This window comes from Malurus melanocephalus, unplaced genomic scaffold (assembly GCF_030028575.1).
Source record: "Malurus melanocephalus ecotype Western Australia unplaced genomic scaffold, MMel_1.1 scaffold_68, whole genome shotgun sequence".
NCBI classification, from domain to species: Eukaryota; Metazoa; Chordata; class Aves; order Passeriformes; family Maluridae; genus Malurus; species Malurus melanocephalus.
Genome location: NW_026623300.1, coordinates 1,218,937 through 1,240,664, shown reverse-complemented (window position 1 = coordinate 1,240,664; position 21,728 = coordinate 1,218,937). Strand labels below are relative to the sequence as shown.

The following is a 21,728-nucleotide window of genomic DNA, read 5'->3' as shown; positions in this document are numbered from 1 at the left end:
ATCAGAGTTTAAGAACTACAACTAACTTTCAGTGGCACAGTTAGCTGATCCTGCCTCTACAGCCCAGGTTCACCACAGGATCACCAATTCATCCAGCCAGAAACTGCATCTGCCACTGATTATGTTGGAGAATTCCTGTCATTAAATACAATCCTTTAATCCTGCTGGATACTGGTAAACTTGAGTGTGAACTCTGAGCTCTTCCACTCCCTCAAAGTAACAAAAAGCAAGCCAAGTGCTGCTGCTTTCTTTGTGCAGCCATGGGAAGAACACACCACACAGACTCCAGATATATTGATTGTTTTTCTAAATAGAGAAAGAAATGCAGCAAATCAAATCCAGCCTACATATATATCTRTATCAGTGAGCAAGGTTCAATGGATGTACAAGAAGCATGGAGYGACCACTAAGAAGGAATAACTTCTGCTCAAGGTTCAGAAAACACAAGAATACATGGTTTCACCAGAGGACTGTGCTTTATGCAAGCAACTGACTCTCACAAGGATGGGAAGAAAAGTATTTGACTGTAACCAGCAATTTAACACTGTAGGTACTATTAAGCATTTAAGCCTGTTTTATTTTTCAAATTTATTTATTACTTTACACGAGTACTCCACTGCAGGAAAGAAAGAAAGGGGGGGGGTGGAAAAAAAGGAAAGGAAAAAAGAAATCATCCTCAATTAGATCCTAACACAGTAAATTCTCATTTCCTTCAACATGAGTTTTGCCAGAATGGGATTAAGCTCAGGCTATATTAATTTATAAGTAAATTATTATTAATACATTTTCATGTATGTTAACATGGCAATTTTTCACCCTGCATCTTTTGCAATCTAGGAACATTCTTTCACTACGAGTCCACAAGTCCTTCAATAGATGTATCCCTTCAGCAGGAAAATTTCTTTCTCCTWTCATGATTGATTGAGAATTTTTCCAAAAACAATTTAATCTTTGAGATTTTAAATGCTGAGTAAATTTTAAAATGACAAAATGTGAACATTTGAAATGATGGGCAATGGCTTCACAAGTTGCAGGGGGGAAGAAGGACAGGAGCACCAGAGCACATTAGAAGGGTTCTGCAAAACCAAGGGCATTATTTTATTAATCAGTAGATAAGAGATTAAAGCTAAAGCCTGAATTCTGAAATCAGTCAAAGACTTTGAAAGAGCATTCTTACACTAAAAATATTTTAACTGTGTTTTGCTAAGCAAGAAGGCAATGTAACTCTTAATGTCTGTATATCCATAAAATCACAAGGATATGAAGGTGATTCGTTTGCTCATCCCCTAAAACAGTAGACTATGTAAGCACTGGTAAATTCATAAAAACTTCATCCATACATTGTGGCAAGATAGTGCTGGTTTAAGCTTAATGATGAGGAAAGTTATACAATGCTTACAGGAAAGCCTCAAAATCAGCATGAGCACAAACACCAAAAACTGATGAGCACAAACACCAAAAACTGATTTTTGATCCATCTTCTGATTTCCCTTCAGCTTTGTTAAAGTTTTCTTTTCCTCTTTACCAGTATCAATTAGAGACTTCAGCCTCTGTCACAGGACAAATTGGAAACAACCATGTATGAATTCGAGCCCTTTTGAACAGAAATTGAACCACATTTATGCTCCCTACCTGCACTGCACCGCATTAAGGGTAGGTGGGTGATCCATCTGCTGCAGCTGTTAAACTTGTCACATCAAACCTAACCCCACTTCTCAAAATTTGACAAAAAGGAAATAAGGAAAGATGGTATTATGTAGATTTATGCATCAAAAACTGTAATTAAGAGGTCAACACTAAGTTTGAAGCTGTATTTCCAAACGTTTTTTTTCAGGCTTTAATTCAATACTCAAATTTATAAGTCAGACCTTTTAGCACAATATGAAGGAAGAGCCATTGTGGACGGTATGWCTCAAAAAAGACTTTGAGAGTTTTATCCCCTTCTCAGTCACCCACTTCTGATAAGCACAAGTAGGATAGGTATTTGCTGCTTAATTTTGAATGTGTGATCTCAATTAAAATAGATCTCAAGGTCCTTCTCTCCTCACATCAACCTCTGCACTGAAATATGACAATACACAGCACTGAAGGCAGCAGCAGGAAAGCCTATTAAATTCCTTGACAAGTGGCATGGAGAAAACTCTGCTGGTTTTAAAAGCTCTTGCTGAGTTTGTGGAAGCATGATGCAGTGAACTTAGGCAGGCCAGCCTAACAGCATATGGAAAATATCACAAGTACCAGCAGCAGAGCAAATTGCTATCCACTTTGTCACACTGATCTACAGGTACTTGCTTATCTTCGGAGCCTTTACTGATACCTGCAGTAGAATTACACATTCCATTCCCCATACAAGTTGCATTATCGCATATTGCACTTACTACAAAGCACAAAAGTAGAGAAAAAAAGAACCCAAAATAAACAAACCCTCCATCGACAAACTTTCTATGAGCTCATAATAATGAACAGTGTCTTATCCTTATCAACAGATGCTGTCTTACCTTTATCAAGAAAAGCTGAAATGTCCCCTGCTCCTATTCAGCTCTCAGGAGCAAAAGAAATGGACTCCACCCTGCAGGCAAAGAACATTTTTTCACTGATTAGTGATATTCTGAAAGAAGGTTTACATCATTACAAAATAATACAGTCCTCCAAATTCTTGTATGATATTCAGGCAAAAATATAATGCCATCTGCAAAAACGCCCACTGATGGCACGTAAGTAGTTATATATTTACTACTTTATTTCAAGAAGTAACATGCAAGTGCTCTTATGAACTGCAGCCCACTGACAGTAAATATTCAACAATACTGGCTTATGAGGAAAATTACATTTTTATATAGATAAGTCCACTTCCAAGATAAAATGGCAATATTGCAACCCCACTACATAATCTTTGACCACAAGTTTTTTTTCAYCTTGACAGAGGCCCCACAAGAATGAGATTACATGATGCACGTGACTAAAAATAATCCTGGCTTTCCTAATAATTGACATATCTTCTAAAATAAGGATCACCACTCCTCCCTGCTGTAATAAATGCACAAACTCGAGCCCTTCCATGGAAGTAGGAGGGGATTACTATGGCAAAAGAAGTTAGCAGTCTTAGGGTAAGAGCAAGAGTCTCATAAACAGTGGAGAAATCGAGATTCATTTATTCTGCAGTATAAKCATAAAAACGTTACTGAAGGCATCAGCAAGTGCAGCTTCAGTTAGCTGCAGAGGAGTGAAGACAAGGCTGGAAAATTAATYATAGAGGATAGAAGAAAAAGAGAAAAAGGAGATAAAGAAACAGCTACAGAAGAAGAATGATGATGGCTGTAGAGAATGAATGTATTAAAGCTTGTGTTGCAAGGAAAAGAAATTGAACAAATTTGAACAAAAGGCACAAGAGCAGAGAGGAAAGGAGAAACAGGAGGACCAGAGTCTCACTGTATTTGCTCTTTAATTAACTACTCCATTTATACACTAGAATGTGAAGCAGAAATTATTCATTTAGACAGCTTCCCAAAATCTTTACAATCACAGAATCATTTAGATTGGAAAAAGACCTTTAAGATCACCAAGTCCAACCATAAATGTCACTGCTTATCTTATCTGAAGTAGTTTTACATGCATCAACGCTAACTCAAGAGTTACAGAATTGTTCAAGCTCATTCCTCTCCCAAACAGTGTCCAAATATTTATCATTTCCTTCACGCTGCAACAACACCTAGAAATTTTACAAGGGCATTAATACAACTGACTCGCTGATAATGGGCCAATTCAAGGAATTGTCCGTGTTTCAACAGCAGCTTTGTCGTTCTAGTTTTAATAACCTGGTTTTTGAAAGGAAAAATTAATGTTGTTTATTGTTAAAGAAAATACCCAGGTAATTAAGAGGCACTAATCAGATGTTACATTTTAAATATGCAATTAGCTCATAATGGCATCATTCATTCACARTATACATTACCATTTCCCTTTTCTGATATAAAAGAAAATCTCCATGAATTTTGTTTGTAGTCTGTGAACAGTCATGTATAAAAAACCTACTGAAGTKAGTTGGGATCATTTGGTTTTACTTCTAACTAACAGAGACCAGCTGCTAATGGTAAGTCTGTGACCCCAAAAATACCTCTAACRTTGACATCTTGGGAGGCCACATGCATGTGTAATATTCAAAGTATATTAAAACTCAGAAAAATTATTGCCTTTACTCCCTAAGATTCACTCGAGGGATTTTGAAAGCTCTCTTTTTTATTGTTGAATGTTTTCAGAAAGGCACAAATATTAGGGGTTCTCCTTTTACACATGCATTAATTCGTGTACATAGGGTCATACCTGTTCTGAAATACTTGGTTAAATTGTGTTTATAAATCCTACAGTTTTGTCTGGTGTTTACACAAAGTTGCAGGTAGAAAAGGTTTGGTTTGACAATTTATTTTCAGTCGACTCTGTATCAGTATTTCGTCACCAAACAATTTTAACAGCATACAYTTAACAGAGCAACTCTCATCAGCATCAAAAACTTTCCCAAGTCATTAAATCCCCATGAGCAAACTCTCATGGCCTCTTCTGAGCAGTCACACAGCTCTGGAGCTGCCACAGAATTCTCTCGCACCCAGCCTGTGCCAGTGACTGACAATCCTGTCAGTGAAGAGCCTTTTCCTCATGTCCAGATTGAAGTCATTCATACCCGTTTGACTTGTGTCCTCCTGTGCAGTTAAAGAGGGATGAGGACCTGATTGAGGACAATTTATGCAAGCAGTTTAATTTCCACAATCTTTTTCTGAAGGAGTTCAAACAGGRTGGTTGGCAGTAAAGAATGACAGCTTCTTACCTTCAGTTTCCAGAGAGGGACAATAATATCCTCCTCAATTTTGCCATGCTCAGCAACAGGCAAAAACACCATAGGAATATTTTCACATGATTTTCCTGTTTTCTAAAATCTCTGGAAACCATTTTCCTACTCCTTTTTACTCTTTTTCTCAACTCCATCCTGCAGACACCAGGGACTGGTTTAACATAGGTACACTCTGCAAGTGAATGTCCCCAATAATCATGGCACAGCCTGTTCTGCTTGAAACAATTTCCAGTAACAGCCTTCAGGCATATGATTTCACTGCCTTATTTTTAAAGGATTCCTTAAAAGGATTTTCCCATGCTAAGCTAATGTAAAATACACAAATGATKATGTATCTCACTGTAGACTGACAAGACTGGTCTCTCTGCCTTCTTTATCCATAAAATTTCATGTAAGCTCCCAGCTTCCAAAAAGCATGTTGTCCTATTTGAGAATGCTTCCCACTCTTCTCCTTAATTGACTCATATTTTTTTTCTAATTGTGATCTAGAGGAGTTGCTTAGCAAACAAATGGTTTAGCTGGCATTTGACCATATGTTACCTTCATGGTCTGAGTTAAAAATATAAAGACCTCCCTTCATTTTATTCTCAGAAAGACAGTAAAAAACAAAAATGAGTTAAAAAAAAAAACCTTAAAAAAATCAAACAGTACAGTTTACACTGTCCTTTACCAGACCAATATAGCTGCATTTTGACATCCATGTGTCTGACCTCAGAATTCTTGTATAACAAATACAAGAGCCAAAAATGTCAATGCCCATAAAAATGTGAAAAGGATTCTGTTACCGTTGACTCTAAGCTGCATAGAAAACCCTTTTAATTCTGAGCTAATTTAWCTTTCCTCTTAAAACACTGAAAGAATAGAGACAGAAAGTTGAACTTAACGCTGGCCTATATAACCAATACAGGGTTTCACGAATTAGCTGATACTATTACAACAGAAAGGTGGGAAACACTAAAGGAACCATAAAAATGTCCTGTTTCAGAAGATAAGGAAGTTTTTTTTTGCTACAATTTATATTGTTTTGACTTCTTAGATGAAGCTAAATAGTATTTTCATTGTTCTTTCACAGCTCTTTCAGAAGGAGCAACTGCTCTGACAACCCAAGGACCAAAGGCTCCACAGCCACTGACAGGAAAGTGCCCTTTCCCCCTCCTGCCATTTGTCAGCCTTACAGGCAAAAGCTGAGAGAGAAGCACAGATTGGAATGATTACACAGAAAGTTCAGGGCTAATTAAATACATTACTCAGCATCAATAGTATTTAAAATCTATGGAGAAAATTAATAGGTGCCATYAGAAAGTTTCTAATGGAGATAGATTACAGAAAAGTGTTACAGCATGAGGAATACAAGATTTCACTTGATGCAGCCTCCACGAGATACAAAAAAAAATAACATGCACAGAAAACCTCCTGAGTCTTTTTTACAACATGTGTGAACATAACATATAGAAATACATGGTTTGGTTTTAGTAACCCAGATAATTCTTCTGGACATCAGTTTTCATCAGTGGCTTCAGTTCTCAAATTACTCAATGTTATAATAGAGAGAAATCAATTTAATGCATTTGCAGTTGTCTGTACCTAYCAGGTTTATCAGGAAAAATCAGTACTGCAATACAGACAAGACAGTGAGTAGGCACATCAATCTAATTACAAGTAGACAAAAAAAATTTAATCTGAATATAAATCAATTCCTCCCCTCCTAATAAACTACATTATTTCATATAACAAGATCACATAAGATACCGCTTTTACTAAGATTGGAGCAATTTGAAGTTTACAGTTTTCTAGTGGCATATCAGTGAGACAAGCAAGACAAGCAGAGGCTCTAAACAAAAACAAGACAAACAAACAAAAACCCACCAAAAACAAAAACAACAACAAAAAAAATCAAAACAAACAAAAAAAAAACCCAGAAGATTCAGCAAAACACAGATTTGACATGAATCTTGATCTGTGGAGAACTGAATCTTGGAAGGACATTATTCTAATGGGAAGAGGTAAGCAGTGACCACTCCAATCAGTGGCAATTGTGAAGTCTTATATTCCCCACACACAAACACTAAAGGAAACTCCAGCACACAGTGATAAGATGCTGACAATCTGCCAGATTAAACATAATTCACACATATGGCTAAACCCTTCTCCATAGGTTTGCTAGCTTTTCTACAGCTGCCAGTGTTTAGGCTGTCAGRAAAAACACAAGGCCCTTTCTCACCATTCTTACAGAATGCAGCTTTGCTATCCACTGAATACTCATCTGTTGTGACACATTTCTTATACTTACTATTTTCTGTACTTACTGTGCTGCAAATTAGTGCCATCTGAGAGACTGTCCAAGATGCAGGGACTAAAAACCCCACAGGTGATGTCCCATGCCATGAAGCCCTTGTCTCACTCAGGCTTTCCCCCATTCCCTGATAACATCCTTTCCCTGCCTATGGCTCCATGCCGTTCAGGCATTCACACACCGAGCCTTCTTTGCTCAGTTAGAATGACAAGCACCTATCTAAACAGAGTGTGAAACACGATCCATGTGTTTTCAACTGAAATCCACCAAAAAAAAAGACACTTCAGAAACGTCTTTTGAAATAATACGTTCAAATATTTTCWTAGTACGGAAAGGCTAAGCTCTGCTCCTCCAGTCGGAAAAGTCYCTGCGAAGATAAGGAGCACGGGGAATTTGGTTTCTGTGTTTGCTGCCACTGTTTCCATGGCACACRAGTGCCACAAATCAGATGCTCAAGGAGTAAAGTTTAATTCATAATTCATGCAACTAGGTCAGAGTTATTCCAGGATTAATGAGTGACAGCACAACCATGAACAATCAAGAAAAGAAGCAGCATTGCCTGATATTGTAATAGAGTCTGGCTTTGGGGKTTTTGAGGTTTTGGGGAGGGCTGTTGGTTTGTCCAAGGTCTTTGCTTTACTWTGTTTTCAAATGTATAAATCTTTGATATTTAAAAGTCTGATAAGCAGCTTCAATATGTAATTAATAATCCACCCAGCTCCAGAGGATTTTAATGCCTCCCTATAAACAGAAATGCAGTAACATTGTACTCACTACCAGTMACTCCATGGAAAAGAAACCTAGCAATTAAACATATGTAATCGTTTAAATCAAAGTCAACTTTTAAAGATTTTGAACAAAGTCTGAGTACAAACAAAATGTGACAGTATGAATATCCCTTATGCTTATACAGCTCTATTGAAACTATCGGACTGGTCAATATTAGAATGCTGTATTCTAGCCAGTCATGGAATTAATACTTGAGACATTCTAGTGTTGTTTTTAACTCCAAAGTCGAGGAGAAAAGGCACTACAAAAATCATGTGTGTTGACATTATGAGTCACCTATGTATGTGCTTTAAAGCAGCTACCAATGTTATTCTGAGGTACATAAGTTTAAAGGGAGAGTCAGAAAATACATTTCAAAGGATTAAGATTAAGATTATAACTGTGCCTTCTACCTACGCTTAGCAACCAGAAATTCAGCTCCAGCCCCAGGCCTAGACTGGGTCCAAAGACCTATTTTGTTCTCTACACACAAACTGGCTGGCACTATTGGTGAAATGCTGGGCCTGTGCAGCTAAATTTTCTACCTGAAGCTGATGGGGACTATTATTAGAGAAGAAAGGAGSCCTAGGCTACAGGCTGTAAAGGAGAGAGGGATGTGCTCCCTGACATTTATTCTGATACCTACCCAAAGCATGTTGGGGCAGACAGAACACAAAACTATAGCATGCTGAYGACAAAATCATAATGTGTCATCCACCAGAAACAGATAGATGGAGTCCCAATGAACCMATCTTCTCATCTTAATCCCTAAATCACTGTTGATACAGTAGGCMACAGCCATGGAATGCCTATTAAAACAGAAAAATATTTATCCAATTCAGCATCCAGYTCTGGGTGTGTTCTCTGTAAATTTGACACCTTCCACTGAAACAATAGGATTAGGCAATAGTGAAATATGCTAAAATTATCCACACATGTGATCATTTCAATACAAAAGACGTAACGCTAATGGACGAGGCTATGAAAAAAACCACAAAACTTCAGTGTTTATTCTTCTCTTTTAAGTAAGGCCAACAATGTAAATAGTGAGAAACACCCAAAGAAGTGAGAATTAYAGTTCATTACAGACTGATGCAGTGAAAAACAAGGAAGCCAAAATATCAGCATAAAAATCAGAGTAAATTCTAACTCCTTCCTTATTTACAACATGAWGTGATATGACTTTCAAATGAGGAACATGAACCTTTCTCTCCTGTTTTCAGACCTCATACACATCTCTGCATTTTCCATTAAGAAGACCACCACATACAGTAAATAAAACGTGGTGAATTGGGGGACACGACTGAGACCTCCTTTCTGAAAGGAGACAACCACATTGCTACACAAGCTACAAGAAAAAATGACAGCCAGATCTTCTCCATTTATGAACAGAATTTATTGCCTTGAAGGAAGAAGAGAAAAAGGAGGGACGGGGGGACTTTCCATTGCAACCTGAAATATGGCATATAATGGAATTTCAAACTAGATGGCCAAAACCAAATGAACACACAAGTGAAAAYTCCACAAACACTGCTTGCTTGATGAAATTTCACAGCAGCAGTAAAAGAACAGAGCAGAAAGTCCTTTGTGAACCAAATGGTTCAAACAGAAAAATGCACCTCACTACAGCACAAAGCAAGTTACTAATTCACTGCAGTAGAAAAGCAATTTGCAATTTGAATCTCAGAGCATGCTTCCTTTTGCTTTTGTTTACTTGGGAGCTGAATGGTTTGAAACTACATAGGCAGCATACTAAATAACAATCAGAGGGTTTCTGTGTGTRTATCTTGCATAGGTGTAAATATGCATTTGAAAACTGCGTGAAGATTGGGAATGATTAGAAGCCTTATGCCAGAGAAATATTGCCTCRACATGAAGAATGTATAACTTTTCACAACCACTCTTGAATTATTAAGGGTCAGAAGGTCAGCCCACATATGCCAACCTCTCCTCTAAACAAGGTTACCACAGTGACCTCTCCAGAGCTGCTTGCATCCTGCTGTATTTTTGCCCATCTCTGCTCCAGGTTTTCCACGTAGTTGGAATTCCACAGATGGTCCCCATCACCCCTGAAGAAATGCTCTTTCCAGATGAATTCCCCAGAACAGAATTAYATTTCTTTGACAGCACAGGGATATTTTCCAGAAATTCATGGTTCCCAAAAGCACAACAACTGGCTAATATTTAATCATTTCCATCATAGAAAATCTGGTAGAAGTATGAAAACATTTCAGAAGGCACTGACATTGCAATATATGCTGGAAGCTCTCTGACCAGCATTTGAAAACTACATTAAAAAATTTGTGAGTCCCTTCTCATCATTTCAATATAATTAGTATATTTGTAGCAAAGACTATGCTAATGTAATGCTTCTGAAGTTTTAGTCAGCTATTTTAAACATGGTATTCTAATGTCCTTTGTTCAACACACAGAACAGTCACCAGCTCAATACTCCAGTATCTCCTTTCTCTTATTATTTCATTTTTTTTATGTTAATGACTTGCTAAGTCGATTTCCCATCAACCACTGCCTCTGTGTTTCTGAAAGTTCCTTTAAAATTGCTTCAGCAACAAAAAGCCATTATGACACAAGGATAAAAGCAAAGATATTCCAGCATATCATTTTCCAGCTGAAGGGCCACGCCTCAACACACACAGCTGTGCCCATAAAGTCTTGTCATGCCATCACAGTATTTCTCGATGCATGCACATACACCCTTCAGCAAAATAGCCCACATTTATCACAGAACATTTGCATTCAGATTCCATGTTTAGCAACCCTTTTCCAGGATCTCTGCTTGCATCTCTGGTGAAATACTGTAATTCCTGCATTTTATATCCATTCTACACAAGGAGCAAAATACAGATTCCTTCCTTACAAGAAATTTGGTGTGATTAATAACAGAATCATTACTATAAAGAAAAAACCTGTCTGTATGCAGAGAGGATGCTCTTCTTTCATACATGCTAAGTTGACTTACCAAGCAGGTTTTTCAGGAAAAGGATGAGAAATCCCATAAACTCAAGATGATACAGAAATGTATATAAGGAAAATCTTTAATTTCCTACGTTACTATAATACTTAAAAAGGAAGTCATCAAAGAGAGGTAAACATAAATAGAATGAGAATAAAGGAAATCTTGATTTAATAATTGATTTTTAATGTCCTTTGCATTTATACTTCACTGACCTTAAAAAAAGTAAATCTCATTTTCACTGCATGATGTAACCACTGAAACAAACATTAGCTCTAAACCAAATTAAAACAGGATTAAAAAGCAGTGAAAGAGCTCACTAAAGATACCTTATGTGAGTGGTAAAATAGATTTACGCAAATGCTCTTTGATTCAAAATGAAGTTGCTGACTAAAAAACTTTCCGTGAGAAAGGTTTCCTCCAGCTGTGGCTCAGACTTTTAAGGGTTTCAGTTCACTGCCCCAAAACCTTCCCAAGATCTTCACAGAGGATGAGGATCATCATCTGCCTTAAAACAAGGTTCTGTGGAACAACTGAAAAAACAATAATGAATATATTAAGCTAGCACTTGCTGAGATTTTTAAATGAGCCATGRAAGCTCTTGCTCCTGGGTAGCACCTTTACAAATTGCACCTCACCTGGGTGAAAACCCCAAATACTTGAACTAGTAGAGGCTGCAGGAGGGGGGCTGCAAAGTGTTAACTGGAAGTAGCCCAGCAAAAAGGCCTTCTAAACCAGTGAAGCCAGGTAAAAACCTGCCTGGTAACTCCCACAGTATTATCTAATAAGATAAGCTGATTTCAAGCTTTTCCTTAATTCTAAAGATAAGTTTTCTGCTAAAGATGCAGCTTCTGAAAATTAAGATGGTAACAACACATTTCTCAAAGATCCAAAATCAAGCTGCCTCAAAGTCAATGCATCACTCTCTTCTTAAAGAAATACATCAGATCAAATTTTAAAAGGCAGATCACTTTTAACTGAATGTTTTACTTGAAAATATAATAGAATTGCCAGCAATCTTGAGTCTTTAAATAAGATTAAACGTTCTACTTTTGCTATACTGCTCCTCATGTTTGCAGACTTCTTATTTTTACCTTTTCTAGCAATCTTGGCTATGCAGACAGACTAATGATTTTCCTTAGTTTTCCCTGCTTCCATTGTAGCTGACTCAGGCTTGGTTTCAAATGTCTGCAAAATATATTTGATGTCTGGACTRCTAATCCACAGAGGTTTCTTTTTCAACTTGTTTCCTTGGAAGGTGATGGAATCAATTCTATTACTGTTATTTTCAGAAAAAAAAAAATGATAGAAGTTCAAACACTACTGTTTTGTTTTAAATAGAGCCAGCCTTTGAAATTCAACTACCTGCCAGTGGTCTAAAATGCCTTTTTAAGCAGTCCACATAGCATAGCAAGTAATAAACATAAGGCAAAACTTTAGCAAGTATAAAAAGATAGGAAAACACCCACATGCCATTACAGCCTGTTTCGACCTACACATACAATATAAATCAAGCATAAGGTAACAGTAGCTTAACTAATTCTATTAATCTCTGTGAGTAAGCATTTCATTTGGCCATTTTCACATCCTGTAATTATTCCAGAGGAAACACAGGTTAAAGGTTCAACTAGCACTTAAAATGTCTCCTAAAACATAATTATACATACAAGACTTAGCCTGTGGGTAAAATTGGGAAACCTACAAGACAAAGCAATTATTTTTTTCCCAAATAAACTGCTGAGTCCAATTATATAACAATACCATTTTTTTTGATCATTATTAATACTTGGTTCTGTGCAAAGTGTATCTCAAAAGGAAAAGCTATCTGCAAGATGYATAATTTGGGCCATAAATCGTTAATATTCAGACATAACAAAYGGTTAAAACAGAATCATAGGCCCCCTCTTCAAGTTCATTCAAAGGAAGAATCACAAAAGTGCAGTCACAGTTGTGAATTGCTCCATGTTCTGTAGGGGATCACTGCAATGGCACAGGCTTCAAGGGCAGCCCTGTTTGCTTAAGAGTAAAATATGGTTTCAAAACCCACAAATCACCTGTTTGCTTTTTCATTTTTTTGGAACAGAAACTTATTTTCAGAGATGGAAAGAGAGACCACAAACTGTGCGTGCGGTGATGTACCTGTTTATCTAAACTGTTCTTGGGAAGGAAAACAAAACAAAACAAACAAACAAACAAAAAACCCAAAAAGCAACAAAATACCAGAATAAACCAAACAATTCCACAAATTTAAATTGCCAGGCATGCTGTAGGAAAAGGCTGAGAAGTGGTGAGCATCAAAACAGGCAGGAATTCAAGTCAAATAAGAAAAATACTTCAAGAGAATCTTGCAACTCTCATCTACAGAGTCCATTAATCTCCTCCTTTCCATTAAATATGCATAATAAGTCCTATATGCAGCATCTATTAATTTGAAACAAAAATAGTCAATTGTATTAATTTGCTACTGACTATTTACAAAGCACATAAATAAAAGACTATTTGCCATAATAAAGAAGGCTCTGATTTTTCTCAGGTATGGTCTCATGGTTTTTGGATGTGAAAGCATCAATGGGAGGTGTTCGTAATGAAGTTTGTAAGCACCAATTGAAAGTCTGTGTTCTGGAAAATATCATCTTCTCTGCTTATTTCAAGAGATGCAATTAATGGTATCTGGCAAGCAAGTACCAAGTCTCTAGTTTAAAAAAAAATTACTTGGGAAGCTCATGAAAGGAACATTATTGTTAAAAATACTCCAAGTTCTCAAACTAGGAAATACTAGAACTAAGGCTGTTCATGAAGCATGAATTTAAACCTCATATATATTCATTGCAATGGCTTTACCCAATATTAAAAAGCAAGCCATCTATGCAACCAAGGGGGGRAAAAAAAAGACAAACTAAAAAACCCCAAACCCCAAACTAAACGGCAATGCTCCTGTGACCATCCTGTTTCAGATGATGCAAAAATCTACAAAATTGGTGTAGCACCTCATATAAAAAGATTGTATAAAAACATGAAAAGGRGAGTTTCAAAAGATAATACATAGCAGCTATAGTGTCAAGTTGGAGCTTAAATACAAAGCAAAATGACTATATTATATATTGAGAAAGTATTTTAGTTTACATAGTTTTCCATTATTTATTTTTAAAAACATTCCAGTTTTACTACAAAACCCCAAAACCACCCTAACTGGTTTTGACGTATTTTTAGAGTTCTTCCAATGTTTTCCTTTCCTTGGCAGTTTTTCTTCAGACTTGCATTAACATCTCACTCACCAACACAGACAGCTAATGGGCTAGTACAGGTACCTGCCAAAGGTGGCAAGCACTAAGTACAGGCAGCAGAATAAAGCCCAGGTTTTATGTTTTGGACTCTCTCCCTGACTATTTTAACCTTCCAGCATCCAGACATACAGAGAGCATCATGAAAGGATTCCCCAAGTATCTCCTACAAAGTAAAACACAAAACTGCATTCAGTAAGATATCTCTTTGCCACYAAACCTAATTTTCTAGCTGTTCCTCACTTAATCCAGTTTACATGGGTGACATCCAGGGGATGAAGAGGGAATGGAAATGTCAAAATGTTGTTTCTCCAGTTCCAGTGTGAGGAAATGTTGTTCCTCAGTTTACAAAGCAGCAGATAACTCCAAGGTCTCCCTGACCTTCCAGCACTGTGGGGCAATCTTTACACAAGCACTGACTGTTCTCACACAACTCCCGCTCTGTGCAAGGGACTGACTTTTTCGTCAACACTTGGCATTCAGGTTTTCTTGCCCTACTTTTCTTTTGCCAAAATAAAAATGTTCATGGGCAATGTAATCCCAGCACAGTGACACAGAACAGGATCATAGGTCTGTTTTTTCCAGTCCATTTCTCTTCCTTCTTCCTCGTTCATTATCAGTCAGTGGAACAGACTGCCCAGAGAAGCTGTGGATCCTCACCCCTGGAAKTGTTCAAGGCTGGGCTGGATGGGGGTCTCAGCATCCTGGGATAGTGGGAGGTGTCCCTGTCTATGGCAGTGGGGATGGAACWCTATGGTCTTTAACGCTCCTTCCAAACCTGAACTATTCTATGATTCAATGATCTTAGCAACCCTCTAGAATGGAAATGGGAATCAATTCTCTGCATTAATAATGCTTCCGTTTTGATGGTAAAATCAGTCAAAGAGCTGGGCTTCAACATTTTGCTTGCTGGCAAGACTCAAGTTTCTGTTTAAAAACAGCCTATTTGCCCTTGATAAGCTCAAGATTTCCCTTCCTCTCTCTATTCCAATCAATCAGAAAGAATTAACAATCAAAGAAAAAACAATATGAGAATGTATTCATTGTCAAATGTAAATTTCTGTTTGTTGAAGGGAAATACAACATGTACCTGTTGTTTACAACCTGTTGTTTAACAAAAAAAGTGCTAATGCAAACCAACTTATGAACTCTCCACGCTGCTGAGCAGAAAGAAAACAAGGCCCTTCTTCAGCAGACACCTAGAGTTTTGCTGGAACAGGTTACCCACCTTGAAAGCTCAAAGGAATGTCTCACCCATAATGAGCTGTCAGCCTACAACAACATTTTAACACTTGGGGCTAAAATGAGAACCTAGAAAAGAGCCACACCGACACTATGCACTCTGTGAAGAAGTGTGATGTATACTTTCAGCTGGGGAATAAAGCTCCTGGTCATTTTTGTCACAAAATCCTCAATCCTCAAACCTATTTGTTTGTAAGGCAAAACAMAGAAAAGAACCACCTGAGAATTAGCTATACAGCTTTCATTCCAATTCCCATCATTGACAGGAAAGAAAGGATGGGATGAGCAAATTAAATGCTTGCACTAATTATTAGTGCTTTGGAATCATAATTTTTCTTTTTCCTAGAAGATCAAAACCTCAAATCCTAACCAATGGTCTTCATCAAAACACAATTCCAAGAAAGCAAGAAAATCACCAGCTCTTGTCAYCACAATCCCATTTGACCTAAGAGAAGGTGTAAAACAGCCCTGGCTTTCTGCTGCCAGCCTSCACACAAGCCAGGGCTCTGTCCCCAACCCCTGCAGCCACAGCACCACATTTCCCTGCAGCACCCTGAGCTACTGAAGCCACTCCTGATGCAAAGCAGAGACTGTCTTTGGGCTCTAGAGCTYAGTTAAGATTTAATGTTATCAAAATACATCAGATTGACAAGGGAAACAAACTTGCTAGATCTATTCTGCTTATCTTTCATGCCCTGATCACTAGGAATGTATTTAGAATCTTAAAACATATGGGTGTTTTTCAGACTTCTTCTTTACAACCCACAATTATAAAACCAGATTTCACAAGGTGATTTTATGGATTCAATAAAAGCAAGCATTTGGTGTCTTCTTAAATTTCATTTTTCAGAAGAGACCTGCTGGCCTTTAAGAGTATTTCCCATAATTTTGTCCTTTGCAGAATAGTTAAATATATATGGYCTGATTTACTGAGCACTTTCCAGTTACAGAGTTACCTCACTGTATAGATACACAAACCCCATCCATCTAAGTCTGCAATCTTTTATTACAACTGTGAAACTCTACTCCAAAAAAAATCAGGCTGATACTATTACACAGRCGAGCAGCAGAGTTACAGCAGGAACTCCACGATGACAAAGTGGTTTTTTTTAAGAAACAGAACTGAAGAAATGAAGATGGTAGGGACATTAAACAGCAATTAACAGCTATTAAGCACTAAACTTAGGACTGAAGAAGGTGGTTTACAATGTGCAAAACCACTCTCTCTCCATTGCTGGTAGAGAACATTTTTGTTGGCAGATGAGGCTGTGTTGTGAGACTTAGAGTTGAAAAAAAGACCAGGCGAGCTCAGGGCAAGAGGCTGGGATGTAACTTCTGACACACACAGCCCAGCCTGGCAGGGYCCATGGGAAATGGATGTTGATGGAACATCCTCCCTACGGCACATCCTCCACAGTCACCATCAGGGATGGGTGCCTGAGACAGACCCCTGATTGTCCTGATGGTCTCAGCAGTCATTATTGCCTTTAGCCAATCAAAACATGACTRTCAGGCTGAAGTGTTCAGTGCTTGAGAACAATTTGTTTGGGTATGGCCACCTCTCAACATGTACACACAGAGAATTTGGGTCCCACACACACAAAATCAAAGTATTCCATTTTTGATAATTCCTCACATTTTACCGATTAGTTTTAGTTTTATTTCCTTCTGTTGCGCAAAAGCACAAACTGCTTCACATGCATATAAATAAACATAAATACCTGCTTAATTTTTCAAACCTTGATTTTGTCTAGATTGGTCARTGTTGCAAAGTAAAATTTAAGTTGAGTACTGCAGCTAAAATATTCATAATACATTCCAGAACACATCAAGGCATTAAACACACTATATAATCAAGCAAATAAATCAAAGACATAATTTTTTTTTAACTACACTAACTAATATTTCTAGTTAAGAATGCATCTTCTGTGGTAGGCAAAAGGATAATTTAGCTGCTGCTATTARCTCACTTTCTGGTTGTAACTTCCAGATACCACATCATATGATTTTAAACGATCCTCAATAAGTCATTATTAATTTGACATTTACACTGGTGCCATTAGTAWTAATTTTCATTTCTCATTCTGAAGAACAAGGATTTAAATCTAATAATTACATGACTAAATAGCATAATAATACTAATTATGAAAGCAATTATTATTTAAAAATTATTATAAGAGCARTTATTTGTACAACTGGGCTTTGCAACTCAAGAGGATAGACCTGGTTTTGTGTTATGTAAATGGTGTGTCTTCTGTGTATTTCTTGCCTTTATAACAATAAGTTTTCTCCAAAGACTGGAGGTTTAATAGCTGAAGTTGAAAAATTTGGCTCCTCTCTTTTTACTCACCTGGGTGAGTAAATCCTGGTCTCACAGAAAACAGAACAATTTTATTTCCTTATTATCAACTTCCTCTGTGATACAGACAGTCCTTTTTAAAATAATGCCAGGTACTAAAAACAGATTTAGCATTTTCTTGAAACAGGAAGATTTGTAGTAGGAGATGAGCTCCCCATTATCCATCTGTTTCCAGTTGGTTTTATTCATATTACCAGACTTTCCAGATGTCACGCTCTTCATCCTTCGTCCCTCTGGAACGATAAAATATGTTCCTCTTACAACCTCTTTATATCCACCCTTACATTTAAACATTATAAATAATTTTGAAATGAGACATGTGCTAAGTTCTTGTTTTCTGTAGAGACTTCCAAGACCAGAATTCACCAATTCCYTCTCATGAACTACCTAGCAGAAAGAAGGAAAAGGATGGATGGAGTGTGCTTCGGGGTGAAGGGATTTGGGCACTGGGGAGCAGCAGCATGGGGTTAAGTCAGCTGGAAATAAAACTAGAGGTAGTKTTGCCTCCAGTGAGCCATTTATATATATTGAAAGGAAGAGAAGCAAAGAAGAAAACAAATGYCAGACCTGCAGGTGCGCTAACAAATTAAAACTAGAGCAGGAAAAGGAAAAAAAATCTGCTATATCCTTTCAGCCTCTGCCTCACCTCAGCCCTCCCTATGATGTAACCTTCCTTCTAAAGGGGAACTGCACACAGCCAGGCTCACCCAAAATCARGCAGTGAATATCTACACAGGTTGGCATGACTCTGCTGCTGCCCCTAACCACTGCCAGTGTCACCTGGAACAAGAGCCCCATAGGCTACTAAAAAAAGGGGAGAAAGGAGAAGAACTGGCTCAGAAACAGGTATTACCTGTAACTACWAAGTATCTTAGAATAGAAAAAAGTTTTCAACACTACATGGTATGGCCTTCTGGTTTCTCAGGAAAGCACTGAGGAGACGGTTTTTCAAATAAATAATTTGTGTTTCTCTATTTACATGATTTGTCTCAGCATAAGTTACCATAATGCAATGAAAAGGTGACTACTTGGGAGGTTGTTGTGTGCTCTGCGTCAAAAAACTCAGAATCATAAAATGTCTTCTTAAATCTCCAAATGGTGTTCTATCTCTGCGTATGTTCCACTTGGAATTTTCCATATCTGGTAAAAATGCTGTTCCTTCCTCTATAGACAACAAGAAATTTTATATTATGTTACCAAGTTCCTTAAAACCAAGAAGAGGAAGAAACTGAGTCATGTAGCTGGGGCGTCAGGATTTTAAATACACTGGATAGAAGTTTTCCACAGCAACTGCACACATCCTTTTTAATTTAAAACCCGATTTTTTTAATATAGAGAAAAACATGAGCCATGATGTTGCTATGAAAATGTTCGTGTTGTAGGCATGCTTTCCGAAATGAAAAACCACTGTAAAAGAATCAAGCTTCTATGCTTTGTATCCACAAAATGGAACAGCCTACTTTTATGACTGCAATGAAATTGTTTTCCTGAGGAAAAGACCAAATGGAATGGAAAGATTGTCACGTCCAAGACTTGTGCTCATCGTGGATATACTCTAAAGCAAAGCAAAGCAATCCCACAACACCAAGAAGTCAGGCAGCGCTGTACCTTCAGAGCAGGRAACTAAGAAGGGTCTTGAGATGTGATTTAAGCACTGGAAGTCAATACATCACTCAAGCACAAAAACTCAGAAAGATCTTATGGAACAGAGCACTCCACAGAAGTACCCTGGCACAACAGGTCTTTAGTTTGGAGTTCAGCTTACAAACACTTCATCACAACCTAAAGACACCCCAAAAAAAAAAAAAAAAAAAAAAAAAAAAAAAAAAAAAAAAAAAAAAAAACCAAAAAATAACAAAGAACCTGAAGTCAAGTATATTCTGTGGATAGATTTTATCTCCTAATGTTTCTTTTTTGTGATTATATCTTCAACTCTACACTAAGAATTTAACCCATTTGCTTTACTAGAAGAAAGCTGCTAATTCTTTTAAAAATTTCTTGGCAACTGAAGTCCTGCTGAGCAAGTGCTTCACCTAAGGCAGTAAATCTAAAACCTCTTATGGCAAACCAATACTGGCCACAAACCCTACGTAGCTTCATAAGGCAGTTTGCACACTGGTGTTATCAGCTCTCGAAATTAGCAGAAATATACCTGATTGGAATGACTTTGCAAACCACCTTGCCATCCTACACAGATCTTCCCTCCCTGTGTAATCCCAGTTTCTTCAGATARTTCCCCAACAATCACCTACCTTATTGGAGGGGAAAAAAAAACCCTGGGGAAAAAAAAAAAAAGGTAGATTTTCATAATCCAATGAGAACACAAAGTTTTGGCAGCTCCTGAACTTCTGTCCTGTTCTGTGGACAAAACCACCACATCTGGCTTTACAAAGGCTCAAGCCAGATTTCCTCCAGTTTAAGAGCTGTCCTGCAACAACCCTGCTCTGGCCTGAATTATTTTGAGCTGTTTTTCCTCCTTGCTTGTTTTTCCCACACATTTTCTTATTAACCCAAATATCTAGCAGGCATATACGCTATCATTCCCACACACAGATCGTGCTGTGTGTACTTACAGTACACATTTATGGATGCACACATACAGTAATTATGTTATTTGCCACACAGCAAGCACATCTCATGAATGGCTCTAGAAGAATTCGGCCCCATCCCAGTAAGTTTTGCCCAATTTGTTGCATCAGTGCCGGGTAYGATGACAAACTCTCCATTTACAGGAGGTGAAGATGCAGCTCTCAGTCTTAAGATGCACAGAGTGAAAGTTTTCCCCCCAACAGCAACTACAGCTCTCTAAACCAATGCATGCTCATTTTGGTGTGGGGTGAAAGGGGGCACGAGGAGAAGACAAGAAAATGGCTGTTAACACAAAGGACACCCTTGTAGTCAGTGCAGAGTATTGCAACTCCATTCCACACCTGCTAAACCTTCCCCTGGACCTCATTAGAAGCAGGGCTGGCCCAACTGAGGAGGGAATGGGAAAGTTTCTGCAGAGCGTTCACACCACAGGAGCTGCACCAGAGCAGCCTGTGCTGAGTGCTTTCCACAGCCTACACATTAAAGCCACTCACTTGGCAGGTCAGCGCTCTGGCAAGCCCGCTCCTTGGCCAGGCTTGCAGCTTCCACAGTGGCAGGGAGAAGCAGCCACAGCTGTACCAGCTGCAGGTTTGACACAGCCGAGCACAGGCTCACGGCAGCTTCAGTAATACGGGTTGAGTGCCGCAGGCAGGATTACACATTAACAACCTCGAGCAAAACAGGAGCAATTAGAGAACAGCTAGGGAGTGCTCAAACGTGTAACCAGATACTCTGGCAGCCAATACATATCAATACAGCGCATAAAAACATGGTCCAGGACCRCAGCTCTCCCCCTCTGAGGGCTACAGTTGGGTGGTCTTCAATGAAAAGGACATGTTAAATCACGTTGTGTCCACCCGTAAAGAGAGCCGGCCACAAACTGGCTGCTGACACTTAGAAAGTGCTCAAATCAATGCTGCCAGGAATYTGAGGAACCCTGAAGAGGATATTTCTGGACAAGGCAATGGCTTTTTGTAGGAAAGCAGCATGGGAAGGGACCTCCTCAATGATAGGTCTAAGGCAGGATTTCCTCCTTTCACACCAAAAGCTTTCTCCACAGAGAACAGTGAAATGCTTGACACCTACACATCTATACCTTGACAGCTGCTTTTCCAACAACAKTCCACATTTTCTGCTACTCCTGATCCCATTACATAACATAAAGCACTACAAAAAATTGTACAAGAACTCCAAAACAATAAACCATGAAAAAAAAAAACCCAAAACCAAAAACCTGCATCAATTCACAGCTCCTGAAGGAAAAGACCGGAATAAATATATTCATGAGTAGGCAGACATGACTATCATCACACAGTTCCCAAGTGATGAAGAACAAACACTCTTTAACAGAATGAGTAGGTACAATATAGAAGGGTTTG

At 38.1% G+C, this 21,728-nt stretch overlaps 1 protein-coding gene across 1 annotated transcript in view; it reads right to left on the bottom strand.

The window, feature by feature from the left end:
* BMPR1B (bone morphogenetic protein receptor type 1B) overlaps positions 1 to 21,728 on the bottom strand; it is a 222,490-nt gene that overhangs the window by 174,535 nt on the left and 26,227 nt on the right. The window contains exon 2 of the mRNA XM_057366581.1: positions 2,499 to 2,569. The gene's annotated coding sequence lies outside the window, so the exon portion shown is untranslated. The remainder of the gene's footprint in view (positions 1 to 2,498; positions 2,570 to 21,728) is intronic.